At 47.6% G+C, this 24,647-nt stretch overlaps 1 long non-coding RNA gene across 1 annotated transcript in view; it reads left to right on the forward strand.

Annotated features, from left to right (window-relative positions):
* The first annotated feature begins 1,051 nt into the window (after positions 1 to 1,051).
* LOC117095278 overlaps positions 1,052 to 24,647 on the forward strand; it is a 64,384-nt gene continuing 40,788 nt past the window's right edge. Inside the window, exon 1 of the long non-coding RNA XR_004441891.1 lies at positions 1,052 to 1,174. This is a non-coding gene — a long non-coding RNA (uncharacterized LOC117095278). The remainder of the gene's footprint in view (positions 1,175 to 24,647) is intronic.

Raw genomic sequence — 24,647 nt, forward strand, 5'->3', positions numbered from 1 at the left:
AGACCCCAGCCTGAGTCACCGTGACAGGCCTCCTGCTTCACACGCCACACGGAAGCCGTGGCATCGGTCACTGACGTCCACCAGGTGTCAGATGTGCGTGTGTATCTTCCTTGGTTTTGTTTTGAGGTTATAGTAAACGTTGTTTAAGAGGGGTTTCGGATTTTTCATGTTGTTTGCAAGGAGGCAGCAGGGAGTGCTTGAGCAGTGAGATCCCCTTTCCAACCAATGCAATTTCAGATCCCAGCAGGTCATGAAGGCAGTGGAGCTGTGGGATCACCTTTCCAACCAATGAGAATTCAGATCACAGCAGGTAATTACGGCAGGGGGACTGGTGGCAGAGCCGAGAACTGTGGCTGTTCCTGGTGTCTTGTCCCGCGGACAGAGTGTGCTGGGGCCTCCGTGGTCCTCTGTGGAGTGAGTGGAGCGCATGAGCTGGGTGCTGCTGGGTCCTGGGTGGCTCCCCAGCCCGGGGTTTATGCAGGACTCAATATTAAGACAACTTGGAACCCAGAAAGCAGCACGAGGAGAACGGGATTGTGCCTTTCTGGATCCTTGATGCTTCCCAGTCTCAGACACTGAGCAGGCTCTGAGGGGTCGCTCCAGGAAGACTTGCACAGTCGGTCCTCGGGTTGGAGTGGGGCTGCAGCAGGTCTTGCAGGAGCTGGAAGTGGGGGTGAGTTTCTCGCCAGCGGGACGTTTCAAATGGGCCCAGCAGGATGTATCCGTGGAAATGGTGCCACCTAACGCGGGGCTGCGGCCAGCAGGACCTGAAAGGCTACAGCGGGCTCTGTTTCTGCTCTCTCTCCAGCCTCGGCACGGTTTTCCTTGGTTTTTGTCTGTTTGGAAGACGCTTCCCCCTTTCTTGCGCTTACCTGGCCTTCTGAGCTTCCTTGTTGAGTATGACAAAGCCCAGAAGGCATTTTTATCGCATAATTGTGTTATCCTGGTGGCCGGATAAATGACCTGCAAATGTGGGTGACTCCGTAGCTCTGAGGGTGTTCAATATCCAAGACAGAGGTGGGAAGGAAATGTTCAGGCAGCCGTCAGAGGATCTGTTCTCTGCTTCACACTGGGGCCCTGGTTTGCTGACAATCCTCACACTCGATCCAAAATGGGGATAATGAAGTCTCACGGATTCGGCTTCAGCTGAGAGCTGCCTCCAGCACAGTCTTGTGTGAGTAACAGTTTCTATGTTTGGTGCAAAGGGCGGGCGTCCGTTGATCTTATTTGTGGTGGTGCTTACGGTGGCTTTTCCGTAAGGAATGTAGACTTGATTCGCTTTGGCAAGGGAATCCTGAGTGATACATTGGAAGAATGTTTCAGGAAATTCTGGAACCTGCAGTGAATCTGGAATCTGTATGAAATTGAGATTTGGATTCTCACGATTTCCTAATGCTACCCCGAAACTCAGTAGTTGAGGCAGTCGTGGAGCTTCAGTTGTGCTGCCCCTGTTCCCCATTTTAAAGGAACCCGTTGCTTTCATCTGGAATGTTCTGAGCTCTGAGTGACTGGCAGAGTGACCAGCTCTCTGCATCAGAGGGGAAGCCAGGGCTGCCCTCACAGCGTCGCAGCAGCTGGGAGCTGACCCTGGACCTCAGGCACGTGTGATGCTGACCATTTTCTGTCAACTCCAAGGGTGTAGTGGTCTCCTTGGCCCTTTACAGTCTTCTGAAGCTTTTGATGTGTCTGCACTTTATAGATTTTTCAGAAGTAGAGAGCCTTTTCCCACACCCTTGGGCTGAGTTCGTCAGAGGCTGGTGTGGTGGGAAGCCCACACCCACATTCTGACAGGCGACTCTGGTGCCCAACTGAGGTCAGAGTGGAATTTGTTCTTCCTTCCCTCCACTGGTCCAACTGCTCCCTGCTTGTCCAGAATAAATCCTGCTTATCCCAGTCGGGCAACCCCCCGAAGTCAAACATTTATCTTTTTCTTTAATATGCCCCTTCCCAGGAGGAACGTAAGGCTTTGAGAACTGACACCTTAGGACTGTATTTCTTCAGACGGTAAAAACCTTGGTGTGTGACAATACTGAACATTGCCTGAGCCCTGGTGATCCTGTAAAACAGTGATGTTAAGATGTTCCCCCTCCCCACAACTGTGCCCCCACATTTTAACTGCAAGAAGCCCCTTCCCATGTGGCTTAGGCTGACTGGCCGATGACCATTACCGAGGACAAGGCCAGACACAGGCCTTCAAGCCCCCCTTCTCTGCCTTATAGTGATTAGCTAAACTGCCTGTTCCCACTGATCGATCACCTCCCACCTTGAATGGTTCTTCATGGTGCAGTTGCGCCTAGGGGGGTGGACTTGTCCTTGACTGTCGCCTTCCCAGAGGACGGTTAGGGTGGGCAGGAAAGAATTCTCTGCTACAGGTCTGCATTCCAGGCTGTTTCCAGAAGTGGGAATCTGGTGCCCTGGAGTCTGGGAATGGATTTCTAGTGTCCCAGCTCAGGTGGAGTTGAAATGGAAGACAACCCCCCACCCGATCTGTGTGTGGAGCCGGAACTAGAGCCATTTGTAAACGTGGCAGATTCTCCATCGATTACAAAAAATGCGCTCATCACACGTTGCTTTCTTTCTCATATGCATTTGGCCATCTAAAATGGGAATGGTCTTTTTGAAGCGTGAATGTAGTTTTAAAATTTTGAGTATGTAAGCTTTAATGTACCTTCTTTAAATGTTTGCCTGATTATCTGGAGATTTACTAACCTTTGGAGTGGTAATAATGATGATCTGTATGACTTTGCTTTCTATGATGCAATGAAAGCACTGTAATTAAACCTATGCAGTTGGGTCAGGAGGCTATTGGTCAAAACAAATTTCTACCTTTTTGGTTTCTTTCAGCAAACAAGGAGTAGAGTGTAGGCCGAAGTGGCAAATTCATTTCAGAGCTCGTCAGAGCCCTCAATGTTGAGCACCTTCTCAGGCGAACGTGTAACGTGCCGTGAATCTTGGCAGGCTGGCTACTGATGTGTGCACCTGACAGCACGGAGCCCCACCTAGGAAGAGTGGGTTTCTGTACAGCTTTGGAAACCGAAGTTCAGCTTCATGATCCAACTTTGTTCCAGAAAAAGCTTTGACCAGATGGCCAAGACCTGATTGTCTCAGGGGTTGAGACATGGTCTAAAACTGCCCTTACTTGGTGCCAATCATGTTGGTCCACAGTGATACTCCTCCAACTTCACTGAATGTTTGGAGACTGAATGAACTGTGAAAATCTCCTTAAGTGAAAAGGGCTCTGGGGCACCTGGGAATCTCCGCACACCCGTGACCATTCCCCTTTAAGGTGGAAAGGACGGCTGGTCACGCGTCGGAGCATCCGCACACCCGTGGCCGTCTTCTTTAAGGTGGAAGGGCTGCTGGGGTGCCCGCAATATCCACACACCCGTGGCGATTGTGGTTGTCCCCCTTTCTGCTCAGTCACCTCTGTGTTCCCGCATTCAGGCTTTGGAACACTCATGAGCGCTCGTCCCCTGGGCTGGTGAGGAAGGAGTGGGAGGTTGTTCTGAGGCTCTTCACTGTCTGCCCTGTCATGAGCTGAGCAGGCAGTGGCAGTGACCCCTGAGGAGTCTGGTCATTGAGGGCTCCGGCAGGAAGTGCTGAGGCTTGAGGTGGCTCTGCCAGTCATAACCAAATGTCTTCCTCTTATTTTCCACGATTCCTTCTAGTTCTGCCCTTGCACTGCAGTGTCTCTGGTGTCTATAAATACACATGAGGTATGATACAGGTATCTCTATCCCCTCTGTATGGGGCTGGGTCCAGGGAGCGAAGTGCAAGACCCCCTTACTGCTGGATGCCCACCAGCACGAGGCACTGCCTCCCTGCTAACGAATGCCTACAGCAAGTCCTGGAAGCCCCCTTCTGAGCCCTGGCCTTTTGACGGTGTACAGGGGAGACAGATTAGTTCCCCTTGACCCACCCTGAGCAGAGACTCGGAGGGGGCGGCAGCACGGTTCCCTCCATGGTGCTCCTTGTGCATGGAAGAAAGTGTGTTCATGCTTAAAACACAGCCCATCCTCTCAAAGCAGGTGACAACCACGTTTACATCTGGAATCTTAAAAAGGCCCGTCTCTTTGGGAGAAGAACGTGGCATGTACGTGTGTACCTCCTTTTTTTTTTTTTTTTTTTTTTTTTGAGCAGTTTCACTCTGTCACCTGGCTGGAGTATGGTGGTGCAATCTCAGCTCACTGCAAGCTCCGACTCCTGGGTTGATGCCATTCTCCTGCCTCAGCCCTCCCGAGTAGCTGAGACTACAGGTGCTCACCACTACGCTTGGCTAATTGTTCGTATTTTTAGTAGAGACGGGGGTTTCACCATATTAGCTAGGATGGTCTCGATCTCCTGACCTCTTGATCCGCCCGCCTCGGCCTTCCAAAGTGCTGAGATTATAGGCGTGAGCCACCGCGCCGGGCCGTATGTGTGTACCTCTTTACAAGTCTTGCCCAACCTTTGCATTTAAAAATTATTGAAAAACTTAAGGATGTAACTGACAAGAACTTTATACGTTTGTCCAAATAAAAATTTGGAAAAGTTAAGTGAACCCATAATGTGTTTTATTTCTAGGAGTCCCACACTTGGATGTTTAAGTGTGGGCAAACATCCTAGGTTCTTCAGCCTGATTTCCATGGAATCGTGAATGAAACGTGCTGAAGTTGCCGTGCGGATTTTGTTATGTGTGGCGGTGACAAGTGGGCTGGTCATTAAACAATTGGAGGATCCCTGTCTTTTCAGTGCTCCTGTTGGACACTAGGCACGTGCTTTGTGTTTTCTGTGTGTGTGGACAAGATGAGGACAGAATTTCTGGATGATTCACATGGTGGTATCTTCTCCCTTTTCTGTTAAAACGTGTCTTCTGCTGCTTCTACACAGACCAAGTGTTTCTTTCTCTTGCCTATGTACATAAAGGCTATTTAACATAAACTGTACTATAGACACGTGAAGCTGAATTCCACATGGTAAAGTAGATGGAGATGACTGAGTATACTGTTTTGTGGAAGGAATTGAAAATGATTTTTAGCTTTTTCCCTGAAATAGGGAATATTTAACTTTTCCCTGAGATAGGGAATAATGAAATGGGAAAATAATTAAATTTTCCCATTTAAAGGTTAGGTTATATTTAATTATTAGATTATTCATGTATTGCAAGGGAAAAAGGAACTAGATCACCGCATGTACCCCATTGAAAATTTAAAGGGTATGGGCGAATTCATTTGAACTCGTTTAATTTTTGTTTGTTTGTTTTTGTTGGTCTCACTCTGTTTCTCAGGCTGGGTGCAGTAGTGCAATAACAGTTCACTGCAACACCAACCTTCCAGGCTCAAATGATTTTCCTGCCTCAGCCTCCCCAACTGCTGGGATTTACAGACATTAACCACCACACACAGTTTTCACCTCTTGGAGACTAGCTTTGCGTTTGGGCATTCAGTGAACTGTATTTTGGTTAATTCCCAAGGTTTCTGACTGTTTATCTTTAATTTGCTAAAAATCTAAACGTGTTGTGAAATGAGTTACATTTCCTTAGCATTCACAGATTCCCTGTTAGTGAGGCAGAGACACAGAAGGGCAGAAGGCAGTCGGACATCATCAGGGTTGCAGTTGAGTGCTTGCTCCGAACACACTGGAGCTCTGGGCTCTGTGACCGCACGGGGGTCCTCTGTCCCTGAGGAGTCAGTTCCTGGAAGGTCCCTCCAGCCTCTGCGATTTTGCCCTTTTCAGGTTAACATCTCATCGTTGTCCTGGACAGGATCGCCTTTCGTTCAGTGACCATGATTGAACAGCTGGTCAGTGCCAGTGCTGCTTCCTTCGCTGGGAGGTGGATGTGATTACACTTCCGTGGAACTTGGTTCTTGTTGTATTAGGTTCGTTGTATCTTGATGTTTAATCTGCACCTCCGAATTGATCTTTTGATTGCAGAGAGATTGCTTGCTGGATTTGTTTCTGAATATTTCGTGGATAACAGAGAACCTCGCTTATCTGTGTGTTCATTTAATGTGTTTTTGGCCGGCATTTAAATGGTGTGTCTGCAGTAACGGCTTTGTCTCCAACCCTTGGGCAAGTTACCTTTTTCCCCCAGTGAAAAGAGTAGGACTTATAGAAATGCATTTGCTCTAATGTCTATTTTCCGATAAGACATGGTCGCTTAGGCTAAATCTTTGGGAGATCAAGGCAGAAGGATCACTTGAGCCAAGGGGTTCAGACCAGCCTGGACAACATAGCAAGACCCCACCGTATAACAAAAAGTGAGCTGAGTGTCGTGGTGCGTGCCTGTGGTCCCTGCTACTCTGGAGGCTGAGGTGGGAGATCACTTAAGGCTGCAGTGAAGCTCGCGTTGCTCCACTGTCCTCCAGTCTTGGCAACAGAGTCAAGACCCTGTCTCAGAAAGAAAAGTAAAAAAAAAAAAAAAAAAAAAAAAAAATCCAGGAATGTCATTTCTTTTTAATCATCCCAGAAGAAAAATTGGTGTTTTCTAAGAATGTAAAGGGAAACGGATACGATTTCTTTCCTTGCTTGTTTCTCCTTTTCAAATATTTACAGTAGTCCGTCCACATCGTCTCTCATCTCATTACAAAGCAGCAGGTTCTTTGAGTTTAGTGGTGTTCTCTGTGTCGCTCCTTGGAGAACAGCCAGCATGAAACCTCTTACCACGATCGTGCGCATCGTGTAGTCCAATACCATCCTCTCCAGACACGCCTGTGCTGCTTATTATAGCAAACTTTGGTTGTGCGAAATGTGCATTCAGCTAATGGTTTTAAGTTCGTATCTGAGATGATGCTCTATAATTCATGAAGCATTTGAGATCAGTAATGATTGAAGATAATTCTGGCTGATGTCATTTAGAGGATATTTTTCACTTCAAGTTAAGCTTCCTTCACGATAGTCATTTTGGGATTCATTTAACTATGTCTTTATTTCAGAGCTCAAATTTTCATTAGTCATTCATAACATAGGATTTTGAAAGCAGATTTGGCAAAATCTTTCTAACAAAATGTTTGCTTATGACGTCCCAAGAAGTAGCAGTCAGAATAGCTGGTAACTGTGGTACATTTTAAGGCCGATGATAGAAGTCACTTGAACGGTAAGGGCTGCTTTGTGAGGCAGATGGGGTTTGAACCCCGACCGTCCTGATACACCAGCCCTGACCCTGGCCTTCTCTCCTCTCCACTGGGAGATGAGGAGGGTGCCAGCATCCACCTCACAGGCTGTCCTGAGAGCCTGGGACTAAGGGCTTGTGTTCCTCTTTAGGTGGCGCGGATGTGGGGGCTTGACGATATACACACTGCAGGCTGCCAGTGTCAGGGAAATCCAGTTTTATTCATCAAGGTGGGATTTGCTTTGCTCCCCTGCGGACCAGGTGCGGTGCTGCTGTTGTAGCAGGTGTGTGGATCCTCTTGGGTGGTCCTCAGGTGGACAAGGAGTCACCGATTCGGATTCCCAGTGTTAGATGTGAGGGAACCATGGACCTCATGTGTTCAGAGGGGAGGAGTAAAAAGCTTCCCTTGTAATTCCAGGACTGTCTATCCCAGCAATGCCAAACCACTGGCTTTCACCTGACGCTGTCGTAGGTGACACTGTATGGAAATGAGGACTCATGTTCCGCATACCTGAGCCCAGTACCCATCTCCCTCCAGGGCCGTGGCCAAGTCCTCCTGATTTCGCTGGGTTGCCAGCCTGGGGAGCTGTAAGCCCAGTGACGTCTCCGGTCTCGGCCCCCGCTCCCCGTGGGGACAGGAGCTGGCTTCAGGAGGCTGGTGATGAATGCCTGAATGAAGGCGACTTGTGACTGCAGTTCCGTCTAAGGGTCTCCCCGTGTGTTAGATGTCAGTAAATGACACCTGTGTGTGGATCTCATGTGATGAGAGAAACAGTGGGGAAACCAAAGCTTGTGGAGTCTGCAGGTTCTGGACTTGGGGTTGCGTGAACCTCTGTACTTGGTGAGGGATGTGATGTCTGGAATGAGTGTGCAGATGTGTCACGTTTGTGCGTGTGTGGTGAGTGTATTTAGCAGGTGTGGGCACAGTGAGCATATTCATGTGTGTTGTATGTATTTGAGGGTGTGTGTGGAGTGTGTACACGCATCATATTTGGTGAGTGTATTTGAGGTGTGTATGGAGTGCACACATGCTTTGGCGTGTATAGTATTGGGTGAGGGTGGCATGTGTGGAGTAAGCATGCACAGGTGTATACTGTGTGTGGGGTTTCTACGTGTCCTCCCCTGAGCCTACTCCTGGGCCCTGCTGTCCTGGCAGCTTTACAGTTTTGGTGTGTCTTTGATTCTGGAAGATTCTGGAACCAAATTCTGAGCTGTGATCACAAACTTGCAGCCCTGGAGGACCTGGCCCGTGGAGCCGGCACGAGGGTCCCTGTGCTGGTCTCTCCCTGGGCTCTGTCCACAGAAGAGCATGTCTGATGATTGGGCTGTGCGGGTCTGTGGCTCCCCAATCTCGAATCAGCCCTCGGTTCTGTCCCGCCTCTGTTTTTCTTGCTGAGGGCTCCGGAAGTGGAGCCTGGGATGGCGTTTTCACCCTGGGTTTCCTTCACCAGCTGCCCAGGTGCTGGCTGCCTGAGCCCTGCTGCCGTCCTGGGTGGACGGGGCTGTTCGCAGGGACATCCCTGAGCACCTGCGGGAAGGCAGGTTTAGGAAGTGCCAGAGGTGAGTGGCTTCCTCCCACACTTGATTTTCTGGAAAGTTCTGGTCTCATACTTTTCCCTAAGGGAGGTTAGAAACTGATTTCTCTTGAGGGGACATCTTTGCAGCGTCTGTTGTTTGAATGTTCTCCAGTTGTGGAATACCCGGGGCCGTATGTGTTTGGGAACATCCGTGTCCTGACGAATTCAGTAATGAGAGAGGCCTCCTGTCAGCTTGGCCTCTGTTTCCAGCTTGTTGAGGGTTGACGGCTGCTGGTATCCCAGGGAGAGTTAAACACTGGGCGGTGTGGGATGGGAACGTTCGCTCTGACAAGGTCAGTGGGAAAGCATCTAAACAAACGTTGCTGTTCCTCCAGGCTCCTCGGTCGAGCTTGTTTTGTGGTATTGAGGAAAGCTACCCTTGTTCCTGTTCCTCACCATTTGAAAGGTGTCCAGGACACGTTCCTCTGGAGTGATGCGCGTGAGTGGCAGGTTGTAAGCTCCGAGGTTATTTGGGACCTGTCAACTGATTTCCTGAACAGACAGGTGCTTGGTAAAGTGTTCCTGATTAGCTAAAACATTTCAACAGGACCTGATAGCTGGTGGTTGTGTAAAGACTATCACAATTTTCCTGATACTTTTTAAATGCCTGTTGAATAAGGGAGGATTCACATGTTTTTATTTTGCTGTCTGCATACTTGATACTTTGTTTTTTGTTTTGTATGTGGGTGTGCAGCTAACAGGATTTAGAAGCAGTCTCAGCCCTGGGGAGACTTCAGGACCGCCTCAGTCAGTGCTGAAGGGAGGCAGCGATTTGGGGGCTACCTCCTCCATAGGACGGACACCAAGGGCCAGAGGTCAGCCATCTCAGTGAGGTCACAAAGACCGGCACACCCAGCACCCTGGCCCTGTGCCTCTCCTTCACGTTGGTCTCTGCTCAAAGCTGCTCTCCTGGGTCATCACGGGTGATCTTTAGGCGCGTGCTTGCTTCTTGCAGAAGTGGTGTCTGGCTGTGGTCAGTGTGGCCCTCAGGACTTCCATGTTTTTGGCTCACATCAATATTGGGCAGTGGTGTATGTTTGTGTTTGGAGTGGTAGATGGTGGGATTTTGGCTTTGCCAACTCATTTAATACCTGTTCTAGGCGCAGGACCCTCTTGTAAGCCGCATGTTCTCCTAGGTTCTGGGCCCTATCATAAGCCACGTGTTCTCCTAGGCGCTGGGACCCTCTTGTAAGCCGCTTGTTCTCCTAGGCGCTGGGACCCTATCGTAACACTGCATGTGAGGGATCTCGGAGGTGCTCCTTATGAGGATCCGATGCCTGACCTGAGGTGGAACAGTTACAATTCAACCCCTCCCCCCCCCCCCAGAAAAATTGTCTTCCATGAAACCCATCCCTGGTGCCAAAAAAGCTGGGGACAGCTGCCTAACAGGTGCTAAGATGTCAGTAGATTTTTGGACTCGGGCCTCAGTTGAAGAGGATTAGATTTTGAAAGGTAGGGATTGAAGGCTTCTAAAGGGCAGGTTTTCATCTCCAGTGGGGCCTGTGCAGAACTAGGTAGAACTGACCCAGAAGCTGACAACTAGTCAGGCTGGCTCACTGCCTGTGTGTGTAGCCTTGCTGTTTATTCAATTGTCTGGTGGTGGTGTGGATTCCATCCACAGCCTCAGAGTAGTAGAACCCATGACTTCAAGGCTGACCTTATTTCACTTTATCAAAAAGACATGAAAATCATTTACTAGAAATCTTCCAGATACCTGTGTCCTTTCTTTTCCCAGAGGCTTTTCAGTATTGCAACTTAAAAATCTTCAAAAATAACTTGAAAACCTCTAAGTACACTTTTGATGAGCACCCTTGACAGCTTTAATATGTGAAGCAAATTCCCTTGACTTTTGTATTCCTAGAAACTCGTTCTTGTTTGCAGAAGACTTTGTATTTTGTCAACAGTGGCCACTGTTCGGTGACCATCATACCTGCCGTGTCTCATTTAGAAAGTTGGATGTGGATGTATTAACTTTTCAGACACACAAACACTTGGGCTGTTTGATTTTGGTTTTGATTTTTTGTTCCCCTCCCCCCAGCTGATTCAAAAAGGGAAACAAGCAGACAGAGTAAGTACCCGAAAGTGTCTAAGTGGCTGGCTGGGGGATCCTACTATGGTGTTGGATTGTGTTCTGCCAGACATCGCTCCTCGAAAGGCTGACCCTGAAAGGGATGGCATTGCCCTCACCCTGGGACATTCGTCTGTCTCACCAGACAATGAAGAATCTGCCAGAGCACTGTGAGTCAAATTCAGTCAGAACTCGATTAAATAAGAGGCTTTTGTCTTAAAGGCCAAAACATGAGGACACATTTTTAATTTTTAAGGAGCGCTTTGTCGTGAGTCAGTCCTGATGTGTACTGCATTAGGAAACCTCTGAACCTCCACGGTCAGGCCCAGAGCTCTGAGGGAAAGTGGTTTTGCCCTTCCCACTGTTTCTGTTTGAAAAAAATTTCACTTAGGTAGAACTGGAAGCCTTTCCGCAGTGTTAATACTACTGACCCGTTTCTGGGTCTCGGTATATTTACTGTATAAATGTACATGTGTGTATGTGGTGTACCCATACTACATGTATTTTTACTGTGCATGTATTTACAATGTATAGGTATGTACACTTCATATGTGTCCTACACACGTGCATGCTGTAGGCATGCATGTACACGTGTATATGTGTATGGGCACTATGGTTTATATGCACATTACTTGGACACCTATCTGTTCTGCATGTGTACATACATGCATGTATTTAATGCCATATACATACCTGTGTACGTTCACCATGTATGTGCAGATGATTTCTGCAGATGTATATATACATATGTGCACACAAGCATGCGTGTACACTATGCACACTGGATAAACTTCTGGATATGTACACACTAATACATAGACATGCTGCATATGTATGTACACTATTGCATATGTGTATGTGCTTTATACGTTAGTGTACTGAGGTACATTGTATACATGTGCCTACGTGTACACTGTGCATGTGTATGCATGCTGTAGTGCACCTACGTCCATTGGATAAGAATGTATGCTATATGCATGTGTATACATATAGCAAATAGCATACCTGTGTACATACGGATGTGCATGTGTATGCCATATGCATGTACATACAGGTTATATATACCTGTGTACACTGTATGCATATAGATGGATGTACATGCTATGCATGTGCATACATGTTATCGTACCTATGTACATTTGCTGTATGGATGTGTGTACGCTCTATGCTTGTACACACGTAGTGAACTTGTTTGTACACTATATCTTTGGATGTGTGTACACTCTATACATGTACACCACATGGATCTGGATGTGTGTGCACTCTGTACGCACGTAGTGCACTTACGTACACTATAAATGTTCGGATGTGTGTACTCTCTATGCACGTACACGTGTTACAGTGTACCATATACGTACACTATGTGGATGTAAATGTGTGTGTGTTCTATGGCACCAGGAATAGGGCTCCCGCAGGGATCCCAGAACGTACCATCTCGCTGGCACCGGAGAGTGCAGGATGAAAACAGTTGTTTGTTGCAACCTAGTTGAAATTTGGCAGGTTACTATACCTTTTGCAACGATTTAGGAACAGTCACTTCATTGATGTTGTGTTCCTGAAATCATAACAGCTCTGTGAGGTGTGTCTCATCCCCAGACGAGAGAGAACGGAAACAACAATGACTCGGTGACTTAAGTGAGGTAGAGCTAACAGAGCAGCTGTCTAGCTTTCCGTATTATAACTTTGTCAGCAGCTCAATGAGAAATCGCCACTCATCAGAAATGTGTCCACTTTCTACTGTTCTTTCTTCGTGGCGTATTTACTGCCTCGTGTTATTCCTCACGATGTAGCACAATCCCTCCTAGAGTTGTGAATAGAAACAGTTGATGACAATTGTAATATCTTCTTTGTTAACATTGAAAACGATATAAGTTCATCTTCAGATACTGTTTTGGAAGATGAGAAAGAAGATGTTTAGGACAAAAGAATAGAGAGCTTTCAAGTCAACAGGGAAAATAAGGACTTTGTGCAAAATATTTCCAAATTTGGAATTTGAGAATACTAAATCTCACAACTAAGATCATAGGTAGCTTTTTTGGGGGGGTTTAAAATTAGTACTTGGTTTTCCATGCCTTTGGGAATTTCAGTCCTGATGGAGGATTGCAAGAATAATCTGATTTTTCAGAACAGAAGGACAGTCTGTCTCAAAGGTAAATTCCAGGTTCTACCATAGAGAAATAGAAATTGCTGCCAACGTTCTGTAAGGTTCTTCAATTCTTTCCTCTTCTGTGGCTACAAAACATCTCTGGTTTAGTCTCAGCCAAGTTCTCTTATGAGGTTGCCTTACATTTCGCACAGCTGTTGCGAGTCTTCATCATTCGTAGTTAAAAGCAAATCCTTGTACTAGTGAGATCTGAGCACCTTGAAGGCAGGGCTTTGTTTTATATTTTTAATAAGCAGCAGGGTGATGGCAGGACTGGGGCCCTTCATCCCATCATGCGTTCCTCTGAGCTTTCAGAGTTCTCACTGTGCTGAGTGTGGTGTTAGCTGTTTAGGGTTTAAATAGGACTACGAGGCTCTGCGACTTGGGACGCTCTTACCACCTTCATAGAGAGCTTGGTGACAGCTTAGTATGACAGTTTGCACACCTGTTGTGTATACTTTCTTACGGCCCCACAGAAAGAGTATTGATTTAAACGTGACTAATTTCTCGTGTTGTTTTTCCTTGATTATTCCTAGTTATAGTCCCGATATTTTTCTTCCTTTAAAATCTTGCTTATCGCTGGTGAATTACTGATAAACTATATTTATGTGTTTTCTAAATCTAGCGATTTAATTGGAGGTCATTATTCTTGTACCATGTATCAGTGCTATGTCAGGATGGTTCAGTTTTACGTTGTCAAAGGATTAACTAGAGCAGGATGCAGCCTTACTGGAACTTGCTCATTGATGAAATGTAGGCACTTTATTTTTTGTTATACTCGAGGTGTGCTCAAATGTAAACAGTTTGAGCTGTGTTAGAAGGATATACAAGATTGTAATGAAGAAAGCCACAACTTGATCAAGTACCAACTAATGAACTTTATGTTTGAAGTATATGGAACATGGACATTGGCAATCAGTTTTCATCTTGACCTTTTATATTTTTACTAGAATCTTGGTCTATCACCCAGGCTGGAAGGGTGGAGCACAGTAGTACGATGTCCATTCACTGCAACCTCTACCTCCCAGGTTCAAGCGATTCTTATGCCTCAGGCTCCCTAGTAGCTGGGGTTACAGGGTGTGTGCCACCATGTCCGGATAATTTATTTTTAGTAGAGATGGGGTTTTGCCATGTTGGCCAGGCTGGTCTGCAACTGCTGACCTCAAGTGATCCACCCACCTCAGCTTCCCAAAGTGCTGGGATTACAGGTCTGAGCCACCATCGCTGGCCTGATCTTCTGTTCTAATATTGGTTATTCAGTCTCAATGATAGTGCTTGGTTGTATTAAATTGGGGTAGAAAGCACAATTGAAATGAATTTGGTTGTGTATGCACGTGCTGACTTAGCCTTCATGGCTGCACTGTGAGGTGGGCATTGTTCCTGAAGGAAGGCCGGATGGGCAAGTCAGGGCTTAGATACGGGACTTGTGGGCCGTCACTGCTGTCCCATGGCTGAGATCAGGCCTGTCTGATGCCTGTACCCCGAACTCTTCTTAACACACGAACGAGCAACTGTCAAGAGTCGGTGCTCGAGTGTGATGTGGCCTGTGGTGTTTGCCTCACAGATTTGCTTTGGCTCGGGGTAACAGGGCAACAGCTCCCTCCCTCGTGCGGCTGCCTAGGAGTCCCAGGAGAACCCACTGATACCGTTGATAAATGCTGGACATCGAACGTTCTCCTTGGTAGCAGCACATCTGGAATCGGACAGTGCAGTTAGATTCTCGGCCAGCAAACCTGTACGGGAGTGTGTGAACTCTGCGTTTGCTTCTCCCGGACAAAGGTGAATTCCTGGTCACTACTGGATGGCAACAGGTGTGGCCTCAGGAGCAGCACGGAGACGAGCACCCGGGTGCAGGAAGAGCATCTGCAAGAGGGGTTGGGGAATGTGACAGACACTCGTGCAAGTTCAGCTGTTACCGTGGGGGGTGTGGGGTGGGTGAGACCAGATTTTCTCATTGTTGCCCCTTTCTGAAAAGGACCCTGAATTGACTTCTCTGTGGCTCCTTGCGCCTCCTTGTCAGGTTGGAGGAGACTGCGCCCCTGGCTCAGGCCCTGCTTGCGGTGAGGCGGAAGCTGCTGTTGCTTGCCCTGCCCTCCCTGTGACGTCCTCTGTGCTGTTCTCCTCCGGGGACAGTTCTGCCGAGCAAGCTTGGACTCTGCTCCCTTCTGCTCTTGGATTACATGTCTGGAAGGCTTGTGTTCTTTCCTGGTTTTTGATGATGCTGAGCTGTGTTTTTGCAAGGATGACACGTGCCCATAGCAGGGAGAAGCCCCTTTGCAACTTGAACATCTTGACGTTCTCAAGCAGAGCTTGCTATCGAAGTTGACAGACTCCTGTGTTTTTGTTTTGGCAGAAACTGAATTTCAGTCCTAGGACAGCTTCAGGACACTTGATCCTAGCTCTTCTCTCTCACTGCTCCCCTCGTATGTGGCAGAATCCTATGCCCTGAAGTTGACCAGTCCCTTCATTTGAAAATCAGTTAATGTATGCGATCCTCATGAGAATTTTACTTTTTATAAAAGCAATCGCAAAGACTGGGTTTTGTGACACCAGTGTTTTATGTGTATTTTACTTGCACTCACAATAAGCTTTGTCTTCTAAATATTCCATGTTTCAGATGAGCACTGGAATCATGCCCTGCAGTAGTTTTGCTTTTCCGCTTTTCTTTTTGGCTGAGGTAAGGTTGAGAACATTGTGATATTAGGTGTAGTGAACCCTTTTAGCTTCTTCTATGTCTGTTTTCCTTTAAGGCAAAACCAGCAGACTGATACCAGTTTGTGAGCACCTGGCATCTCCCAGGCCTTTCCTGGGTCTTCCCTCCGCTGTCTCATGGAGAGAGCAGTCACTCGTGGAAGGTGAACCTGAGAATCTGTGCGTGGAATTAAGTAAATGTCATAGCTCTCTTCTGGGACGAACTGAATCACATTAAGCCCAGTCAATTGTAACAGCAGGTTTTGCACATACAAAGCATTGAACAACAGGACAAGTAACCAGGCTGCGACGCTTCTGGTCCTGCACAAGACCTCCGGTATCACAGCACATTTAACAAATTGGCAGCATTGAGTGTTTGAAAACGTTGTGTGTGTACCATGTCCGTGATTTTCGAGGGCCTGGAAAAACACCTCTGTGGTTATGGCAATCTTGATCAATGGGAGCTTAAGGTTAGTACTGGGGCAGACCGTGTTTTAAAGAATCAAGGTCTCTCGAGTATGTTTCGGTTTTCCCATGAAGAAGAAAGATGTTAGCTGTTCTTTCCTGGACTGTGGCTATCAGAGTGCCCCACCACGGTCACTCACACGTTGACTTCATTTCCGCTTAACCGGGCTGGGCTTGGGCCAGAGTACTTTGGTAGTCAAATGTCATATGAGGCTGAGGAACTGTCTTCTGTGTCATCGTTGGCATATGGAAATAATGTTTTCCGAAGCATACTCTCCTTTATCATTTGTTTATGTAAAATAATGGAATGATTGTGCTTGGTTACGTAATTGTGGAAAGATAACGGTTTTATATTCCTAAAATCTGTGCTAGGAATTGTGCAAAATTTTCTTAGTCATCCCTTTGTTTTCATTACATTGTAGCAATATATTGCTGCTTAGAGTCTGGAACAAGTAGGCTTCTCTGGATCGGGTTCTTACTGGATTGCTAAAACGTAGAATGATTTTTCCCCTCCTTGGATGTGACTTATAGAACTTTGCCTTTTGAGTTGATGTGCTGCATTTGATAGCGGACACAGGACGGCCCAAAGAATTCACTTACGGGGCTAAAATGTACGTGCTTTGTAGTGTTTCCCTCCTAGAATCAAAACGGTTCCTCTCATTTGTGGGTCGCTGACGCTATTTGCTGAAAACATTTTAAATTTTATTTATTTTAATTTTTTGAGACAGACTCTTGCTCTGTCGCCCAGAGTGTCGTGCACTGGCACGATTTCGGCACACTGCAAACTCTGCCTCCCAGCTACACGCCATTCTCCTGCCTCAGCCTCCCAAGTAGCTGGGACTACAGGTGCCCGCTACCACGCCTGGCTAATTTTTTGTATTTTTGGTAGAGACGGGGGTTTCACCGTGTTATTCAGGATGGTCTCGATTGCCTGACCTTGTGATCCGCCTGCCTCGTCCTCCCAAAGTGCTGAGATTACAAGCGTCAGCCGCTGCATCCGGCTGAAAACATGTTTCTTTACTGCCTCAGTCCTCAGTTGGGTAGTCTGTTCTTTGTAGGACATTCAGGGAGCGGGGGACTTCTTGAGTCTTGAAAGGCGCGCTCTGTGAGATGGTAAACTTCCGGCTGCTTATTTAGGGAATCCTGCCGGCTGTCATTTAGTGGAGAGCGCAGTTTCCTGGCTGCCCTGGTCTTGGAGGGGAGGGAGACTGAGGGGTCATTTTCGCACTTGGACCAACGTGTTTATTAAACCTGGCTTGTGGATCATTTGGATGTTTTTATGAAGGAAAAGCCACATCTGTGACTTTCAGATGAGTGGAAGTCATGTGAAAATATATATATATATTTGGCTACTATGGAGAAGTTTTGTCCTTGGGACCTGTGAATACAGTCACAGGAGAGCAGAATGTTCACGGTGTGGTGCTTACAGTGTACATGCAGAGTCACATTCTTCACAAGTATTACTTTAAAAAGTGACAAATAAGAGAAAAATATTTTCCTCATGACAACCTCGGTAAGAAGCTGGCACTACTCTTGTTTTTGGAGGGGTGTGAAGGGAATATTGAGAAAGTGTCATCAACATTAGACTCGCCCACTCTGCAAATCCTGTGCCAGCTGGAGTGAGGACCCCATGACGGAAAGATGCACCCTTCTGCCCGGAAGGAGTTGAATGTTTGTGGCACTCAGGATGCACGGTTCTTCTCCATATAAAGGCAGAGTGTGAAACGCTGTGGAGGCTGAGAAAAGAGATGTGGTTAGCAAGTATGAGTGAGACGTTTGGGGCTTGTTAGCACCTGTCGTCTATGCAGCAAGCTTTGCTATCTGCACACGTGTGATCCTTAGAACACTGGTTTGTGGAGCCGTGAGGCTGTAGAGGGCCCCAGCTCCCAGCAGGCTGAGGAGTTCCCTGTTACCACCAGGATAACCATAATTGAAGGCTGTAACTCAATCCCAAGTCCCGGAAGGGGGCTCCTTTCGGAGAGGAAAACACCCTTGGAGCCTCGAGCAGAATTCAGTGATTTTTCTTATAATGTTGCTTAGATTTCAGCACCTTAGCTGAAAGCTGGTCTCTCATGCCGTGAGCAGGAGCCCACCCCATTGCTTCAGCCAGGAAGATGCTGCCCTCATACTGGAATTGACTTCAAACAAACTTGAAAGCTCTGGCACCGCTGCTCATTTCCATACTGTTGCAGGCCATCTACAATACGGAGCATGCCTTGGCGTTTTGATTTTGTGACTCCTCTTGAACGGCTCTGAGATGGCTCAACGCGAGTTAGACATTTGCAGAAATGATCAAGCAGAGCTGCAGTCATCTTGCAGATCAAGTGAAGTTTTTTCTGAAAGCCTGTTACAGGCTTAAATTTCTGATCCCTTTCCATCCACTGATCTTGTATGATTGGTTTCTTTTTGCACCCATTTGGGTCTGTGAAGCGTCTCCCCACCGTGGTAGAACTTTAGCTCTGATTTCATGCATGAGTCGGTATCCTCACTCTTCATCTGTGAGGAGAAAGCGCTACAGGTCCTGCGTGGTTTCCGTCCTCACCCTGCATGCGGATGGATTGGGAGGTATTTGTGATGTGTGAACTTGCTACCCCCAGAGACTCCTTGTTCACTCCCCTGGACCGTACTCCTCCCTACTCCCCTGGACCACACACCTCCCTCCTGGTTAACTCCCTGGACCACGCTCCTCCCTCCTAGTTCACTCTCTGAACCACACTCCTCCCTCCTGGTTCACTGCCCTGGGCCCCCACGCCTCCCTCCTTGTTCACTCCCCTGGGCCCCCATACCTCCGTCATAGTTCACTCCGCAGGACCCCCACACCTCCCTCATAGTTCACTCCGCAGGACCCCCACTGCTCCCTACTCCCCTGGGCCGCATTCCTTCCTCCTGGTTCACTCCCCTGGGTCCCCACTCCTCCCTCTTGGGGGCGTGGTAGTTTCTGCTGTGCTTGTGCCAGCACGATAAGGCTGAGTGGCAGCTCCAGGGCTGTGGCTGCTCACGCAGCTGTGGCGTTAGTGCAGAGAACTGCGGGGACGCAGCTGCCCTTGCTGTGATGCTTCGAGTGTCATAGTCGGTGTGGGAAGCTGGGTGGGACGTGGATGTCCCAGGAAGGGACAGGAGCCTCCCCTCAGCCTCTGTCAAACACTTCTCAGCCAGGCATGGTGGCTCATGCCTGTAATCCCAGCGTTTTGGGAGGCCAGGGCAGGCAGATCACCTGAGGTCAGGAGTTGGAGACCAGCTTGAACAATGTGATAATTTTTGACACATTAAGGATTAAGGAAAATGACTCCCACTCGTTTCCCTTGCTTTTTAATTGACGATTGGTGTAGCCCAGTAGTCTGAACTTGTTAAGCAACCATTCTTACTGAAAGACTAATCTTTAAAAGTGTCTTCCTCTGGACACGTCTTTGGCTGCTGTAATCAAATGCAATGTAATCAGCACTGGTTAATGGCTTTCCTTGCTTGGCTAACAAATGCTCCTCAGAAAGTTTGATTTCTTGTTGTTTTCATTTATAATTATGTTTTAAGCCTTCTAATTTTTCTAGCTTTTTTGCGAGTTGGGAATAATTGTGATGGGTGCTTAGTTTGGGATGTTGACGTACACTCTATGACCAGCTACTATGCCATTGTGTGAACACTGATTTGTCACTTTCTCATGAAGACTGATCTCACCTAGTTTGGTAAATTCTATTAATTTGAAGGAAGGGGGTGGAATGCAACTGCTGTTAGGAGGCTTTTTTAAGGATCGGGGAAATGTTGCCATGATTACCATTACAGAAGGAACATAAAAATACGTGCTGCCTTCAGTCATGATGAATATGTAAGTCCGCATCTGTGACTGCAGAAAATGGCAGCCCCAAACTTAAAATCGTGTGGATGCACCAAGCCCACCTGCAGGGCACTGTGGAGCAGCCTGCATTAGCCGAAGTTGGCCCACAAGCGCTGAGGGATGGTGTCTGAGTTATGATAAGGCTCTGACTTGGGATTAAACAGGCCTCCAAGTACTGTGATATTCTAAACAAAGACACGAGACTGTCCAGGGAGCCCAGTGGGCACCTGTAGGCAGTGTAGGTGAGAAAAGGCTCCAAGGAAGGTTCCTGCAGCTCAGCTAGGAGGATTCTGTAAGGCAGTAGACACGTCAGTGTTCACATGGGAGTGTTGAGCTATATTCATTCCTTTTAAGCAGCCAGGCTTGTGTGTGTGTTGAGGGGCACTCACATGGCGCCCCTACCACCCTCACTGCTGGTTGTGCCTGTTTGATGTTCCGGATTTCTGTGTTAAGTGCGTCCACTCTCCAAATGTATCTCTGTCTCTAGAATATTTTAGAGTAGACCATTTATTGTTTAAACGCTTGTTTTTAGTGAGGAAGAAATCTTTAAAACGGGCCATACAGACCCTGCTATAAATGTTTAACAATGGAATGTGTAATGTTTAACACGTGGTGTTTAAAGTAGAAGACAGTTTAATTTAGAAATTCTGTTGGAATGCCAGTTTAAATTCTGATCATCCGTATGCATATGGAAAAGAAAGAGTGAATGTGCAGAAATGGAATTTTCTCTATTTTGTAGAGATTCTGTAATGTATCAGGTACAAGTCTCACTTTGTGATTTAAATGCATGAAGCTGAAATGACAAAACTTGACAAAAACATGCCTTTGAATAGTGAGCCTTTATTCTCCTTGAAATAGTGATTCATTCACTAAAATGTCCACCTGCAACTTTGTCAAACACATTTGTTGCATTAGTTCTCAAGTGAGCTCAGTTTTCCGGACAGGGAGATTATTACTGCTTAAAGTTTGTCCTGATGATGTTTGTGAACAGGGAAAATCCTTTGACGTGGATCCTCTGTGTGTGTGAAACATCAGACGCGGCCTGCCCAACCCTCTGCTTGTAACTGGGAACCTTGACTGTCGGGATCATTGTAGAGAACTTTGAGGAAAGCAAAACAAAAAGCCTCTGGAGTAGCAAAAGATGTAACTGATTTCATGCAGTAAAACTTACACATTTTTCTTGAAAATGCATCCTTCAGAACCTCAGTTTGCTGACTATTTTAGAATCACTGTAGTCGGCTGACAGCAGTCGTGGGAACAGCTGCATGGCCTGGCTGGTGCAGGAGGGTCTCAGAGCGGAGCCACACTGCTGACACCAAAAAAGGGCCTGGAGCCATCAAGCTCGCGAGTCGTGCAGATGGCCTTGGCTGACCTCCAGAAGAGAAAACGTCAGTATCCAAGGAGGAAAAAGTGTATTAATTTCATGAGTGTTTGCCTTTGCAATGGCTAAAACCCTGAGTTTGTGGCACCTGCTGTCTCTGGAATGAGGAGTCTTCCCTTCCTGGCAGACAAGCTCTAGATGGGAACAGGAGCTGTGATTGCTGGATTGAAGAGGTTTCCTTCTTGGGGAGGTGGCCTTCGAGCCTGACTCGAAGGAAGCTGTGACTGGCAGGAATGCGCCTTGGAGACAGTGTATTTACCAGGAGGGTCAGTGACTGAGAAACATCCTGTTCCGAGTGTTGCCGTTCTGGTTCTAGAGTAAACTTGGGGAGAAACAACAGCCAAAAGCCTCGAGGAATCTTCTGTGATGTTGATGACATTTGGTAGATTTGTTGCTGAGACTCTGAAATGAGAAGCCCGGGAGGTGCAGGTCTATCAGGCCGTGGGACGTGGGAGAGCTGCTGCTTCAGGGGTTGGAGTCCCCGTGCCAGAGGCTCAGTCCTGCAGAGACTTTTGCACAGTGGGCAACTGCTGCCTCCAGTTGATTGTGAGTCCCCCAGATGAATACCCATGAAAGGTACCATGTCAGCAAAGAGTCAAACTCTGTGAAGCATTTGGAGATTTATTCTGAGCCAGATGAGTTACCATGGCCCTTGATACTGCCCTCAGGAGATTCTAAGAACGTATTCCCGAGGTGGTCAGAGCCCAGCCTGGTTTTATAGCTTTTAGGGAGACATGAGACAATCGATCAAATAAATGTAAGATGTACATTGGTTTGGTCTGGAAAGGTGGAGAACTGGAAGCAGGGGTGTCCAGGTCATAGGTAGATTCAAAAATTTCCTGATTGACAGTTGGTCGAGAGAGTTGTCAGATAAGAGGTTGTGGAGACCAAGGCTTTGTCATGTGGAGGGAATCCTCCAGGTAGCTTCGTAGAGAATAGATTGTAAATGTTTCCCATCAGACTGACAGTCTAAGTTCTGTCTAATTCCAGAAGGGAGGAGGGGTGATGAGACAAGTCCGACCCCCCAGCGATCATGGCCTGGACTAGTTTTTCAGATTAGCTTTGGAATGCCCTTGTCAAAAGCAGGGGCTGTTCAGATGGCCAAAGGAACTTCGAATTCTAATGTTTTTACAACCAGAAAGTGATTGTGTTTTTTCTGTGGATGACAGCCAGTGTGGTAATTAATATTTTATTAGCAGATTAATTTGGAAGTCAATGTGTTTTCAAGTATGTTAATTATTAAGTTATCAACAAACAGAGAAGGGCTTACTTTGAAACCAGCCTGAGACTCAAGAGGCTCATCAAAGAAAACGATGGACTTGGGAGAACTGATTCACGTGTTTACTGCGCCAAGTTTCAGGCATTATGAGAAGTCTGTGCTGATACATTGTGACTTGAGAACTTAAATCTTGAAGGACTCTTAAGAGTGAGCTTTATTTTTTCTTTTCTTTTTAAACGGTCAGCGTTTCTGTCTCCTGTGTTTTGTCTTCCAGCCGCTGAGCACTTTAGCTTTGTGTTCACGTGGCATTGTTCCCTGAACCACCTGCTTTGTGGCTCCTCTGTCCTGCCCGCCTTGATCGCGTCTTCCCTGCCCCGTGGGTTTTATCCCGAGGACTGTTGTCCGCTGTATGGAGTGGAGGATCAGTGGACACTGGCTTTACCGACTCATTTTCTATGTAGCTCCCAGTTTCTCAAAATCATAATTGTCTTGGATTCCCTGTGAAACTGGGAGTCAGGCCTTGGACACAGTGCTGGGTGGCCTTGGGTGCAGTACTGGGACAGAAGGGAGAGTTGAGAACAGGAAGGACAGGTTTGTCAGGGGAAGGAACCCCTTGCCAAATTCCTGTGTCTGTTTTGGGTTAAAGACGAATGGCCGGGTGGTGGATGTCTCACCTGCTGTGGCTGGACGTCGCTGTGCTGAACCCTGAGCAGGGGCCCCAGCAGCTGCCTCCTGCCAGGCCGGGGCCACAGGACTGGGCTTCTGCCTCTGGGGTGGGTTGCGAGGGCTCCTGCCAAGGTGCAAGAGTCTGCACCGCTCCTGTGTGACCTGAGGGGCATGTGGGAAGCTGGTCTGTGCTCTTTACCTGGGAGAAGCTGAGCTCACCTGGGCCAGAGCCTCTGGGGAGGTAGGAAGGCAGAGGCCTGGAATTCCTGCTTTCCCCAGAAAGTAAGAAAGCTCAGTGTTGCACCTGCTCTGAGATGCCCTCAGGAGCCATATATAGTTGATTTTAACATGGGGGAAGGTGCCACTTAACGCGGCTCTGTGGGGAGCTTTGAAGAGTCCAGGCCGTGGGCCTGGGGCTTTTTAATATGTTCCTTCCTGAACAAAAAACAACAAAAGATCCCTGTGGCTGATGCCGACTGCGTGGTGTAGGACATGCCGAGATTGCGTGGGGTTTGCCCCTGAGTTTCCTTGGTGCTCCTCCCAGCCCCCGTGGACACCAGCCTTTCCAGGCCGAGGCTTGTCCTATTTAGACCCTCGTTGGTGGGGTCTGTGGTCCTGGATAGAGGGCCCAAGCACTTCTTTCATTATTATAAATGATTCACCCGAGACGCACGGCTGCCCCCAAACATCTCACGAGCATGAGATACAGCCAGTGCCGCTGCCCCAAACTCATAATTCCAGTGGAATGAGGAAATTTTACTTTTAATGTGCTCGTGTGACTCAGATGCAAATATTCAATTCCCGTTAAACTTTCAAGAGCTTGAGAACCTCTGAGATTCCTTGGTAGCCGTTCCTTGGCTCCACGACTAACTCTCCTGTGGAAGGAGGCTGGGGTGGTCCGCGGGGTGTGGGGTCCTGCTGCGTTCTCCAGGATTCCTTAGGTTTCATCATTAGTCCCAGCTCTTGAGCAGGTGGAGCTGATTGACTCTGACGTTTCCTTTATTTTGTTCTTGTGTTGCCTGAGTTAACTTAGAATAACCAGTATTTGCCAGAAATAATTGATGGCGAGATGGGAATTATTGGTGATTCCGTGACATAGGCAGCCTGTATAGATAAGCGTGTTACACAGTGTCTGATTTCTGAGATGTTGGTCCACACCTTCTCAGCAACACACTTTCAGGGGTAGATTCCTGTGCAGGAGAAGCTGCTTTTCCCCGAGACGCGGTGGCGGCCCCTGCACTGGCATGGCAGGGTGGCTGTGTAACTGGGCAGGGCTGGACGTGCTCCTGCCTGCCCCTGCGCTGGGCGCCCACCTCCGCCCCATATCTGTGTCGAGGGTTCCTGCCTTTGTTCCCCCAGCTCGAGGTCATAGGATTGTATACCTTCCTTGACACATTCCTGCATAGAGTTGATTAGACCTGGGGGTGAATCTCCTTCTGACATGCATGTGGGTAAATTATTCACATGAACGACTTAGGTCCTCCACTTTCAGGGTAAGGAGGCACGAGGTGGGTTTGG

Source organism: Trachypithecus francoisi, unplaced genomic scaffold (assembly GCF_009764315.1).
Source record: "Trachypithecus francoisi isolate TF-2019V2 unplaced genomic scaffold, Tfra_2.0 Lachesis_group13, whole genome shotgun sequence".
NCBI lineage: Eukaryota > Metazoa > Chordata > Mammalia > Primates > Cercopithecidae > Trachypithecus > Trachypithecus francoisi.